The following is a 13,549-nucleotide window of genomic DNA, read 5'->3' as shown; positions in this document are numbered from 1 at the left end:
CCAACGTTATTTGACCAATGTTCGCATTATTTTATTTAAAGCAGCCATCATTCGCACTATACTAAAGCAGTTTTCTCTATTTTTGAAGGTTTTATTTTATTTGATTATTCCCCCCAAAGGTTGATTCGTGTTGACTGCGAACTGGCAGACCACCCGTACTTCACAAGATCAAAAGCACGAGCATCCAACGATATGAATGATTCACGGGTATCCGAACAGACTGGCTTGGGACTTGTCACCGTTTCAAGAGACGAACCTGAGGCTTCGGGAGAAGGAAATGATGAACTTATCGCCCAATTGATGCAGCAAATAGCCAACATGCAAAGTGAAATTGAGCGACTGCGAAATCTCACCAACCTCTCCATTGCCCTCAACACGCCTCACCATGAACAAAGAACAAGTGCGACAATCCCACCATCATTTTCGCCTGTTGACTCGCCCGCTCCTCAGCCCTTTCTCTCAAACACCCCACTTCACACAGTCAATCCAAGCACTACCAATTCATCCCCCATCCCACAGCAAACGAACCTGCAACAAACCATCTCACAACAATCTAATCCGCAACAAGCCATCCCACCACCGATTAACTCACAACAAACCATCCCGCCACAAACCAACATACAACAAACCATCCCGCACCAAAATGACCCGCAACAAGCCAACCCCCAACAAATTAACTTCCAACAAACCAATCCGCCACCTTTCACCACTTCCTATATTACTCAGCCTGCAGTTATCCAAACTACCCCACTTACCCAAAACTACCAAGCAACTCAACACATACCATTGGCACACACCGCTAACCATAACACGCAGTATGTGCCACCGGTATATGTAGCAGAAGCTCAACCTTTCACTACCCAATTGCAGGCCGTGCAGCATCCAGAGGTTGACCCTTATGAGGAGATGGAAAGGGAAGCCAGGGCGAAAGCAGAAGAGAATGTAGCAAAGGAGATTCGCAGTCTGAAGGAAGCAGTTAGAAGCATCCAAACCCACAAGGGATACGAAGGACTAGAGTACGAGGATTTATGTATTCATCCCGACATTAATTTTCCTGTTGGATATAAGGTGCTGAAGTTTGATATGTTTGATGGAAAAGGAAATCCTCGGGCTCACCTGAGGTCGTACTGTGATAAGCTTGTTGGAGTGGGAAAATATCAAGCCATCAGGATGAAACTGTTTATAAGGAGTTTGATGGGAGAAGCGCTCGATTGGTACACATGCCAAGATCCGCAGAAATGGCATAGTTGGGGAGAAATGGCCCAAGAGTTCATGGATAGGTTCAGGTTCAACAATGAGACTGTCCCAGACCGATTCTATTTGATGAAGTTAGAAAGGAAGTCGACAGAAACTTTCAGAGAGTATGCTATGCGCTGGAGAGCGGAAATCGCAAAAGTCCAGCCCCCGATGGTGGAGAGTGAGATGACGACGCTTTTTGTACAGTTTTTAAAAGATGCAACATACTATGAAAGACTGATAAGTGTCATCGGACAAAAGTTTTCTGAAGTTATTAGAATGGGAGATTTCATAGAAGAAGGAATCAAGACAGGAAGAGTCACAAATCTGGCAACCTTGCAAGCCACAAGCAAGGAAATTCAGTCAGATTCAGCTAAACAGAAGAGGGACAGAGTATCCGCGGTCATGACCATCCAGGAACAGAGACCAAATCAGATGTTAACCTACCAATACCCTTCATCCCAGCCTTCATATTATAGCCAATACACCCAAGCCCCTCATCCTTATTACCAACCTCCACCCACTCCCCATCATGTTTACCATACCCAACCAGCATATTACCCACCCCGAACACCTGCCCACCAAAGACCATCACAATACCAACCAACTTACTCGCCTCAACCCCAATACCAATCACCAAACCGTCCACAAAATACACCCAGAACTCGCCCAAACTTTGAAAGAAATCCAACTAAAACCTACACACCGTTAGCCGAACCCTTAGCCCAACTGTATGAAAGGTTGAGAACCGCAGGGATACTTTAACCAATTCAGGGAAGAGTTCCTAATCCCCTTCACGGATGGTATGATGGGACTAAGCGTTGTGTGTATCACTCGGGAGTTACTGGACATGATACTGAAAATTGCCTTACTCTCAAAGACAAAATCGAGGCGCTAATCAAAGAAGGGGTCATCCAGCTCAAAGGAGCTCCTCCAAACATAAACAACAACCCGCTACCCAATCATGGTGACGCCAATGTGAACATTATTACCATTGATGAAGATTGTAATTTGGAAGGGATTATCGTGCCGGTTAAGAAAGAGGAAAAGGTTGAATCATCAGCCTTTGTTGCTCCAGTAATCACGGTCCAAATGAGGGCCCCAATTGAAGTGGAAGTGCTCACTCCAAGTCCTAGGATCACGGCCTTAGTTTCTCAGGAACCTTCTTTCAACACAAAAGCAGTTCCTTGGAATTATCAGTCTGATGAAAGGGACAAAGCAAAGGGAAAATTGGTTGTAGAGACTGTTGCTGCTGGATTGACTAGATCTGGGCGGTGTTATGCCCCCGAGGAGGTAGCACGAGGAGCACCGAGCAAAGAAAATGGCCAAAAGAAGGTTGTGACTAAGGCTGAAGTCGAAGAATTCTGGAGAAAAATGCCAACTAAAGAATATTCTGTTGTAGAACAACTAAAGAAAACACCAACCTAAATTTCTTTATTGGCATTGTTGATGAGTTCTGAAGCTCATAGGAACGCTCTAGCAAAGGTATTGAATGAAACTTATGTTCCGGCTGAGACTTCCAGCGAGAAATTTTCAGCTATGGTGGGAGAAGTCCTCGAAGCCCACAAAGTTTTCTTTTCATAACGATGAGTTGCCACCTGAAGGTTTGGGGCACAACAAGGCACTGAACATCACAGTCAAATGCAGGGACAAGTTTATTTCTAAGGTGTTGATTGATGGGGGTTCAGCTGTGAACATATGTCCTGTCACTACTCTCCGAGCCTTAGGAATTGATATCGGGAAGCTTCGCAACAATCAGGTGAGAATCAAAGGTTTTGATGGAGCTCAAAGAGGTGTCGTGGGAGAGATTGACTTATCCTTGGAAATCGGACCTGTGGAGTTTACGGTGGAATTCCAAGTAATGGATATATCCGCTAGCTACAATCTGCTGATAGGAAGGCCATGGATCCACATAGGTGGTGCAGTCCCCTCTACCCTGCATCAAAGTTTGAAATTTGTCTGGAATCATCAAGAAATTGTGATCCATGGAGAAGGCAGTAATTCGATCTATCCTGAAAGCTCAATTCCTGTTATTGAAAGTGTAGAAAGGCTGGATAGATCTGTCTTCCATATTAAGGAAACCATGTGCACTACCCAAGCTGAAAGGGTAAAATTGTCACATGTGCTTATGATAGTGGCATGGGAAATGTTAAAGAATGGTTTCAAGCCTGGTCAAGGTCTTGGAATGAACCTGGATGGAATAGTGGAACCAATTCAGTTACCCGGTCAGAAGGATACTTTTGGTCTTGGATACGAGCCCACTCTTGAGGAAATCTCACTGGCTAATCTCATAAGAAGAAGTGATATTCCCTTGCCAAAGCCTGTTCCTTTCCTGAATCAGTCATTCTTCAAGGCATCCGTCACCCAGGCATCAGAGGAATCTGCTGAAGACAACCTCGTAGAAGGACACAAGAATCTATTCATTGCCGAGGAGGAAGCTGAATGCAACGTGATCCTGGATGATTTCCCTAAAACTCCAACCATTTGGGATGCTGAGCCTGGAGATATTTTGAACAATTGGACTTGTACCCCGCCTTCGGTTCTCCAGGAGTCTTGGTAGACAATTTGTATTAAGTATTTGATCAAACAACACGATTCAAAACTGAGGCCTGAATCGTGTTTATGCTTTTGTTATGTTTTGCCTCTAAACTTTTGAAAGCTCAAATGCCAAAATCAAGCTATGCTTTTTATTTATTATTCCGTCTTTATTTAATTAATTTTTATTTTATTTTTCAGCAATCAAACTAGTAAATCTGTTGATACTGTGAATGTGACACGTAATGAAACAAGCGAGCCCATAGTAAATGCCGAATCAGACTCTGAAGAATATGAAGAGGGCATGCAACCTGAAGAGTTAACTAAGGATTTTGAACATTTTGAGAATAAGCCAAAACCAAATTTTGATGAAACAGAAACTATAATCTTGGGAGATTCAGAAACAGTGAGGGAAACAAGAATTAGCGTCCATTTAACTCTGTCACAAAGGGAAGAATTGATCAACCTTTTGAGACAATATATAGACGTGTTCGCATGGTCTTATGATGATATGCCAGGTTTAAGCACAGACATTGTTTCGCATAAGTTGCCTATTGATCCGTCTTGTCCTCCGATGAAACAAAAGAAGAGAAACATTAAACTGGATTTGAGTTTAAAAATTAAGGAAGAAGTCTCCAAGCAATTTGATGCAAAGGTCATTCGAGCTGCGAGGTACCCCACTTGGCTAGCCAATATCGTGCCCGTACCAAAGAAGGATGGCAAAGTCAGGGTGTGTGTGGATTATCGGGATCTCAACAGGGCTAGTCCGAAAGATGACTTTCCCCTCCTAAATATTCACATACTTATTGATAACTATGCGAAGCATGAGTTGCAGTCATTCATTGATTGCTACGCAGGATATCACCAAATTCTAATAGATGAAGAAGACGCTGAGAAAACAACATTCATCACACCTTGGGGAGTATACTATTATCGAGTGATGCCTTTTGGGCTCAAGAACGCAGGTGCCACCTATGTGAGAGCCATGACTACCATTTTTCATGATATGATCAGTAAGGAGATTGAAGTCTATGTGGACGATATCATCATCAAGTCACGAAAGAGCTCAGATCACTTGACAGATTTGAAAAAGTTCTTTGACAGGTTGAGGCGATACAATTTGAAATTAAATCCCGCAAAGTGGGCATTTGGTGTTCCTGCTGGGAAGCTGTTGGGTTTTACCGTGAGTAGGAGGGGCATAGAATTGGATCCTTCGAAGATAAAGGCTATTCAAGACTTGCCTGCTCCAAAGAGTTGAAAGGACGTGATGAGCTTCCTCGGCCGTCTCAACTACATTAGTCGGTTCATAGCACAATTGACGGTGATATGTGAGCCAATAATCAAGTTGTTGAGGAAAGATGCTGCAGCCAAATGGACAGAAGATTGCCAACAAGCCTTTGAGAGAATCAAAGAATATTTGTCTGATCCGCCTATTTTGGTGCCTCCAGAAGCCGAGAGAGCTTTGTTATTGTACTTGTCTGTATCAACAAATACATTTGGATGTGTGTTGGGGCAACATGATGAAACGGGAAAGAAGGAGCAAGCAATATACTACTTGATCAAGAAGTTCACGCCTTACGAGGCCCGATATACTTTGTTGGAGCGCACCTGTTGTGCCTTAACTTGGGTTGCACAAAAGTTGAGACATTACCTGTCTGTATATACCACTTATCTCATCTCGAGGATGGATCCCCTCAAGTATATCTTTCAGAAGCCTATGCCTACTGTGAAGTTAGCCAAATGGCAAATTTTGCTAAGTGAGTTTGATATTGTATATGTTACACAAAAGGCTATCAAAGGGCAGACAATAGCCGATCATCTTGCTGAAAATCCCGTAGATGAAGAGTACGTGCCTCTTAGGACTTATTTCCCGGATGAAGAGGTATTGTTTGTCGGAGAAGATATCGCAGAAGAATATCCAGGGTGGAGAATGTTCTTTGATGGGGTTGCAAACTCCAAAGGAGTCGGCGTTGGAGCAGTCTTAATTTCGGAGTCAGGCCAGCATTATCCAATTTCAGCAAAGCTCAGGTTTCCGTGCACCAACAATATGGAAGAATATGAGCCTTGTATTCTTGGACTCAGAATGGCCGTTGATATGAACATACAAGAATTATTGGTTATAGGTGATTCTGACTTATTGGTTCATCAAGTACAAGGCGAATGGACCACTAAGAATGTGAAGATACTTCCGTACCTGCACTGCGTGAAGGATCTGTGTAAGAGATTTATCAAGGTGGAATTCAAACATGTTCCAAGGGCCCAAAATAAGTTCGCTGAGGCTTTGGCAACCTTGTCTTCTATGATTCAGCACCCGGACAAGAATTACATAGATCCTATCAAGGTAAATGTGCACGATCAGCAGGCTTATTATTTCTATGTGGATGAAGAGCCTGATGGAGAACCTTGGTATTATGACATTAAGAGGTATCTCAAGGCAGGAGACTACCCATAAAGCATAACCAGTGTTCAGAAGAGAACACTACGAAGATTAGCAAACCACTTTTTCCTAAATGGAGAAATTCTTTATAGGAGGACTCCAGATTTAGGACTACTAAGGTGTGTTGATGCCAAAGAAGCGGTCAAATTGATTGAAGAAGTGCATGGCGGTACATGCGGGCCTCATATGAATGGTTTTACTCTGGCTAAGAAAACTCTGCGAGCTGGCTATTTTTGGATGACTATGGAATCAGATTGCATTCGTTTTGTGCAAAAGTGTCATCGATGTCAGATTCATGGCGATTTGATTCGAGTCCCGCCAAATGAATTAAATGTGACGAGCTCTCCATGGCCATTCGCAGCTTGGGGCATGGATGTCATTGGTCCTGTCGAGCCTGCCGTGTCAAATGGACACAAGTTCATTTTGGTAGCCATCGACTACTTCACGAAATGGGTAGAAGCATCTTCGCACAAGTCAGTGACGGAGAAGGTGGTGGCAGATTTTGTTCGCAACAACATCATTTGTCGATTCGGAATCCCGGAGTCGATTTTAACAGATAATGGAACTAATCTTAATAGTGATCTGATGCGGGAGATTTGCGAAACATTTAAGATTACTCACTGCAATTCCACTCCTTAACGACCTCAGATGAATGGAGCAGTTGAAGCAGCCAACAAAAACATCAAGAGAATATTGCGGAAGATGATTGATAATTATAGGCATTGGCACGAAAAAATTCCGTTAGCCCTTCTCGGTTATCGCACCACTGTAAGGACTTCAACTGGGGCAACGCCTTATCTTTTGGTCTATGGGACAAAGGCGGTGTTACCTGCAGAGGTAGAGATACCATGTTTGAGAATTATCCAAGAAGCGGAGTTGAGTGATGCCAAGTGGATACAAAATCGATATGAAGAATTGATGCTCATTGATGAAAAGAGGATGAATGCAGTTTGTCATGGGCAACTCTATCAGAATAGAATGGCCAAAGCTTTCAATAAGAAGATAAGACCGAGACAGTTCAAACCGGGGAAATTGGTATTGAAGCGCATATTCCTATGCCAAGATGAAGCTAAGGGAAAATTTGCACCTAACTGGCAAGGGCCTTACATGGTTCATCGAGTGCTGACTGGAGAAGCACTAATTTTAGCAGAAATGGATGGCGAAGTGTGGCTGAAAGCAATCAATGCAGATGCCGTCAAGAGATACTACGTCTAGGATCTTTTCATTTATTTTATATGTAATATCTTGTAATGTCTTTCTATGTAATGAAGCTACGTTCCCTCGGCGAGATACGTAAGAAACCTATATCAGGTTTGGTCTCTTAAGATAGAAATCTCCAAAATTTTCATTTGTTTGTAACATGAACTACGCCTGACCTGATTCCCGCGGTGGGATACGTAGGCGGCCTACATAGGCCTCGGTAACATTATTAGAAAACCTCAATTTATTTTGCTCGTAATTTGAACTACGCTTGACCTGATTCCCTTAGTGGGATACGTAGGCAGCCTATACCAGGCTCGGTCTCGTCATGTTAAAAGTTCAACATCCTCCTATGCCAGAAACTGGACAATTTTAAGAGCATCATTGCAAGACGATATCGAGAGACATGAAAGAGTATATGGTCAACAGAGTCATCAGACAAAAGAAAGACTTCGGAGAAAGGGCATTCGCTTTGTTTCACAATATGTCACAGTTCCAAGTTCAGCAGAAATTATTTATCACTATATACATATTTTACTATGCATATTTTCTTTTGAAATAATATGATTTTTAATTAGATAATTTTATTAGTTGGCCAAGACTTAGAAATAGGCGGAGATTACAAGTCCAGACCAAATTGGAAGCATGAAGTGTCAAAGGCCGGATCTTCAAAGTCAACGCGAATCAACCTTCCCCGAAACTTACAAATTTTCTTTGAGTGCAGGTTTCCAAATTGCGGAAGCTGAAATATATAATGTTTACAGCCTTGCAAGGATTGCGCGTCGAGCGGTTTGAGTTTTCTTATAACAATTATGCCTCTCAAGTATCAATAATTCTCGAGATTTGCGATAAATTAATGCTTAAGTCTTACAAATGATTTTTCGAATGTATCGACGCACAAATATTTTCTATTGCTTTCAAATACTTCGCATAAATGCTTTCAAATGCCCCGCACCGCACGTGCACTATTGCTTTCAAATGCCCCACACTGCATATGTACTATTACTTTCAAATGCCCTGCAAACGCACTGCATAAATGCTCTCAGACGCACTGCACATGTATTGCATTATTACTTTCAAATGCCCTGCAAACGCACTGCATAAATACTTTCAAACGCACTGCATATGTATTGTATTATTACTTTCAAATGCCCTGCAAACGCACTGCATAAATTCTCTCAGACGCACTGCACATGTATTGCATTATTACTTTCAAATGCCCTGCAAACGCACTGCATAAATACTTTCAAACGCACTGCACATATATTGCACTATTACTTTCAAATGCCCTGCTCTCAAACGCACCGCATATGCATTGCACTATTACTTTCAAATGCCCTGCAAACGCACTGCATAAATGCTCTCAAATGCACCGCACATGCATTGCACTATTACTTTCAAATGCCCTGCAAACTCACTGCATAAATGCTCTCAAATGCACCGCACATGCATTGCACTATTACTTTCAAATGCCCTGCAAACGCACTGCATAAATGCTCTCAAATGCACCGCACATGCATTGCACTATTACTTTCAAATGCCCTGCAAACGCACTGCATCAATGTTCTCAAATGCACCGCACATGCATTGCACTATTACTTTCAAATGCCCTGCAAACGCATTGCATAAATACTTTCGAACGCACCGCACATGAATGCACTGCACACGCATAGCACTGCCGCTTTCAAATGCACCGCAAATACATTGCACCGCTGCCTTCAAATGCTCTGCATAAATGCTTTCAAGTACACTGCACACATATTGCAATACAGCTTTCCAATGCACCGCGCATACATTGCATGACTGTCTTCAAAATGCTTTGCACCGCACACGCATTGCACAAATGCTTTCATCCGCTTCGAATAAATTCTTTCATACGCACACGCACCGCGCAAATGCTTTAAATTCACCGCACAATGCTTTGCACCATGAATCGTGTTGGTTTAAAAACCTCATTTTCATCAATCATTGGGTTTTAAAGAAAACCTTATTATGCTGGCTTGAAAAGCCTCATTTCTCATAAATCATTCGTCTTAAATAGCCCATATTCATATCCGGTTTAAGGCCTCATTAATCATCGCCAAAGGCATCATTCTCGTGAATCATCGGCCTAGAACCTCATTTGCATTAGCCTCAGCTAAGGCTATCATTTTATTAAATCATTGCAGCTTTTTCATGAGTTTATTTTACATCGCTTTACTTCTAATATTTATTTTTACTGATTATTTTATCCAGTTTAAGTTTCACAGGAGCTTTAGCGCAACGTGAAACTATTTCTTCGGCAGCGAACTGGGGCAATTTGTTGGGAAGGATAGTCAGACTTCCCGACAAGGGTCAAGGATCTACCTCTGACACACGGCTCCAACCCCAAATATTCCGCTTGCATACCAACACATTCATATTTCAGAATTCTCGAGTTCGATCATAATACCCAGTGTCATCATAATTCGACACTGGAAAATATTTTGCAAAATTCGCGCCAATCGGAATTCATTATTCAAAGGTGTCGTAGTTTATCCCAGAACTACACACGGCCTGATTCTCGTGCGACCCGAGATATGTAGGCAACTCGGAGATCGGAGTTCGGCCATAATCCTCTAATATTTTCTTTACCCTTAGTCCTCCAAAATCCTTTAGTCGGGACAAAATAGGGTACTGAGTCAACGTCTTTGCCCGAAAATTCTTTCATCATTACCGGTCAAAGAGGGAAAAGTTGTTGACACCCAATTTTATCCCTCCTTCCTCCAAAATATTTATTCACGCCTCTAATATTTGGGAAATTTAAGAAATAATTATTTATAATTTACTGCAATTATTAGCTTTTATTAATAGCAGCGTTTCATTATCCTATTGTAGTCACTAGCAATTGTTATTTTTATTATTATCGTTACTACCTCATTATTATTATTATTATTATTATTATTATTATTATTATTATTATTATTATTATCATTATTATTATTATTATTATTTGTCATTATTATTATTACCGGTATTATTATAATTCGCATTATAATCATTTCAGCATTTTTACCATCTTATGCACACGCATCGCATTTAATTTCACGCAATTAAATAAAAGCGCTTATTTACTGTTTGAACTTTAAAAATATTATCGCACGGCTATTACGACATCGTATAATTTTATTTAGTAATAAATATATTTTATAGTAAATAGTATTTTAGCACACGCTAATATGTAATTAATTGAAAAGGTCTTTTATTTAAATTTAAAAGCCCAAAGTAGCACAAGAAGAAAATATATTTAGCCCAAACGGCCATCAACCCACTAACATTTTTTCTTCAGACCAGCCCATTTGTCAACAGCCCACTACCCATTTAAGTCGACCCGACCCGGCCCATTTCATTTTCTTAATTCGTTCACTAACCTAACCCTACACAATTCAGCGCCGCTCCTCTCTCTCTCCTCGACCAAAAATGGCGAAGTCACAGATCTATTTCGCCTTCCCCAGACCGTGCATGGTCAATTCGGGGATAGAAATTAATGCTTGTACCTTCCCATCATCTGGGTCAACGTTGAAGAGGCGAGTTCCCTCTCTCTGTTTTCTTTTGCTTTTTCCTTTCGATCTGAAATCACCTTAATGGGTTTTGGTTGTTTGTTGAATTCAAATCGTTTGTTTACCAGCTCATTTTCATTGTCGAGTACGAAGTTTAATGGGTTTTGTATTCTTCTTCTTGGTTTCTGATCGACGACAGAAAGAAAGGCCTCTTAACGTTTTCATTTGAAAAGTATTTTTGACCAGAAATCCCGCCCAATTTTTTGGAACACTAGAAAACCCTAGATGCTTCCTATAAATGGTCGCTTATGAATTCATTTGAGAAGAAAAAAAAAAAAGGAAAAGGAGTTTTTTTTTTTTTTTTTTGCGGCCTGAATCCCCTGAAAGTATTAATCTTCAATCACTGCTTCTTGATATTAATCCGAAATACCAAATCATTTTTATTCCCTTTTTGCCCCTGTTGCTGTTTCGAATCCGAGTGCGTGCAAACTCGGAAGTTGTAGTGTTTCGAGGGTATATCCGAGATTCAAGCCCAGTTCGCTACACTTGGAAAAGATGAACCCCTCCCCTTTAATTACTTTTCTGTAATTGCTTAGTTGTGTGTTGTTTATGTGGTTTATTATATGTCATTTCTGCTTTTTATATTTTGATTAGCATAGTATGCTTTAGCTTAGGTTGGTTCTGCTAGCTTAGTTTTCCCTACATATGCAATCTTGAGTCAATGACCTGTTTAAGTACATGTTATCCACGACTAATTTGATTAGTTATACGTTCAGTTTGGTTAGAGATTTGCTAATCAAGTTTGTATGCCTAAATCTTGTATGATCAGTTAGCCTATTGTCTGTTTAAGGTAAATATGAGTCCTTTGCTTATGATATGTTGAGTTAACTGGTCCAGTCAAGCATGTTCATGCATTAATTCAGTTTTGTTAAATTTGAAACTGCTTTGCATAAAGTTTAGGCAGTTGAGTTGAAAATGATGGCCTGGTCAAGACACTGTTATTCCTAAATCTTGCTGCGTTAAGTCCAGTTTCTTTGTTTCCTTTGTCATCTGGGCATGTCATTTAATCTGTATTGGTTAGAGGTAGTCCTTGGTTCGATTAAATGGGATAATGACATTATAAGTATGCTTAATGTGTCAGTGTTAAATGTCCAAACTTGTAAAGTCATGTTATAAGATTGGAAAGGAAGTATGTAGAGAAAGAGTATATACCTAGCTACTGATTTTGTTCAAAATTTCCCTTTCGAAACTGTTTAATAAGTTTCATGATCATGTTTAAATCTTTGTTTAATATTCAAATTGGAACATGCTTCAGTTGCAGCTTAAGGGATACAATTTGTTTTCAAAAAGAAACCAGAGAACATATATTTACCTGACTCTTACTGTTTCCAGTTTTAAATTTGTGCAAGCACGGCCTGCCTTCTTTGCTTGAAAACTAGTTTGAAACATAGATTAGAATGTTTTACCAGTTAAATATCGGTTTAATGATTTAAAGGATTCCTCCTCTGACCAAGTCTTGGTGAAGTACAGCTAAAAGAAAAAATAGTAAAGATCTCCAGTTTCTCTTCTCTTTAGTGTTTATAGAAAATGGTTGCTGCCCTTGATTTACATGAAATGACTGATCATTTTTGGAAGTGCAATCTCAAATGGTTCTATTTACAGCTTATTTTAGTTACCTCATCAGTGTATTTAACTTATCAAAAGGATTGGCAATTACCATCTTTAACTGTTGATTGTAGTGGTAAATAACAGGGTTATTGAATGAAGAATATGAAAGAAACCTATGCACTCGGCAGTTCTGTAATCTGCCTGCCCTTGTCCTGTATTTCTAGTTTGAGTCATTTACGTTGAATGAATCAATCAGACATTAGCTTGACATTTATGGTCTTATGAACTGACGAAATCTTCTTTAAACTCATTTTAAGATTTAGAAAGATGAGTATCATCCTGTCTGCTTTTCCCGAACTATTTTCCTGATGTGTGCTTTCTATCCATGTTGTATGTACATATATCTCCTCCTATAGTTTAAAAAATTCAACTTAATGTTTGCCTTACCGTTATGAATTGGGTTAAACTATGCTAAGGATAAAATTTGAGAAATATAGGGGGGCTGGCCACTCTGTTCGCACTTTTTTTTGTTGTGTCAGTGTCTTTGGAATATAGGCAGCGTGACATTTCTTGTATATTGGAAGTATCCTAAAGTCCCTTTGAGTGGATAAGTGAAGTATGTGATTAGTTAGTCTTGTATATAGTCTATAGTATCAGTGCATATCTTTGTTAAAATTCTGCATGTGTTGAAAATACATTTGTTTAAAGTATGTATATGTGTGTATATCTAGAGTATGCTTCAGTTAATACATTTGTGGGGAGACTAGTTGGTCATTATGGATCAAGCTTGAACCCTCCCCGGTGTTAGCCATGCCTGGGATTCGTGAAATCCTTTGGAACTTGTGAAACATCGGGAAGACGGGAGCAAAAGCTTTCCAATATTAACCCTCTAAGCCTCTTTATGAATGTATATACGGTGTATACTCAAATATACATAGTATGTATACAAGTCGCTGATCTGCTTGTTTTGAATTTTCATTATATATAGCCTTATTTATTGATTATATACTAATCC

The sequence above is a fragment of the Lycium barbarum genome, chromosome 11 (genome assembly GCF_019175385.1).
Source record: "Lycium barbarum isolate Lr01 chromosome 11, ASM1917538v2, whole genome shotgun sequence".
Lineage (NCBI taxonomy): Eukaryota > Viridiplantae > Streptophyta > Magnoliopsida > Solanales > Solanaceae > Lycium > Lycium barbarum.
This window is presented reverse-complemented; position numbering follows the sequence as displayed.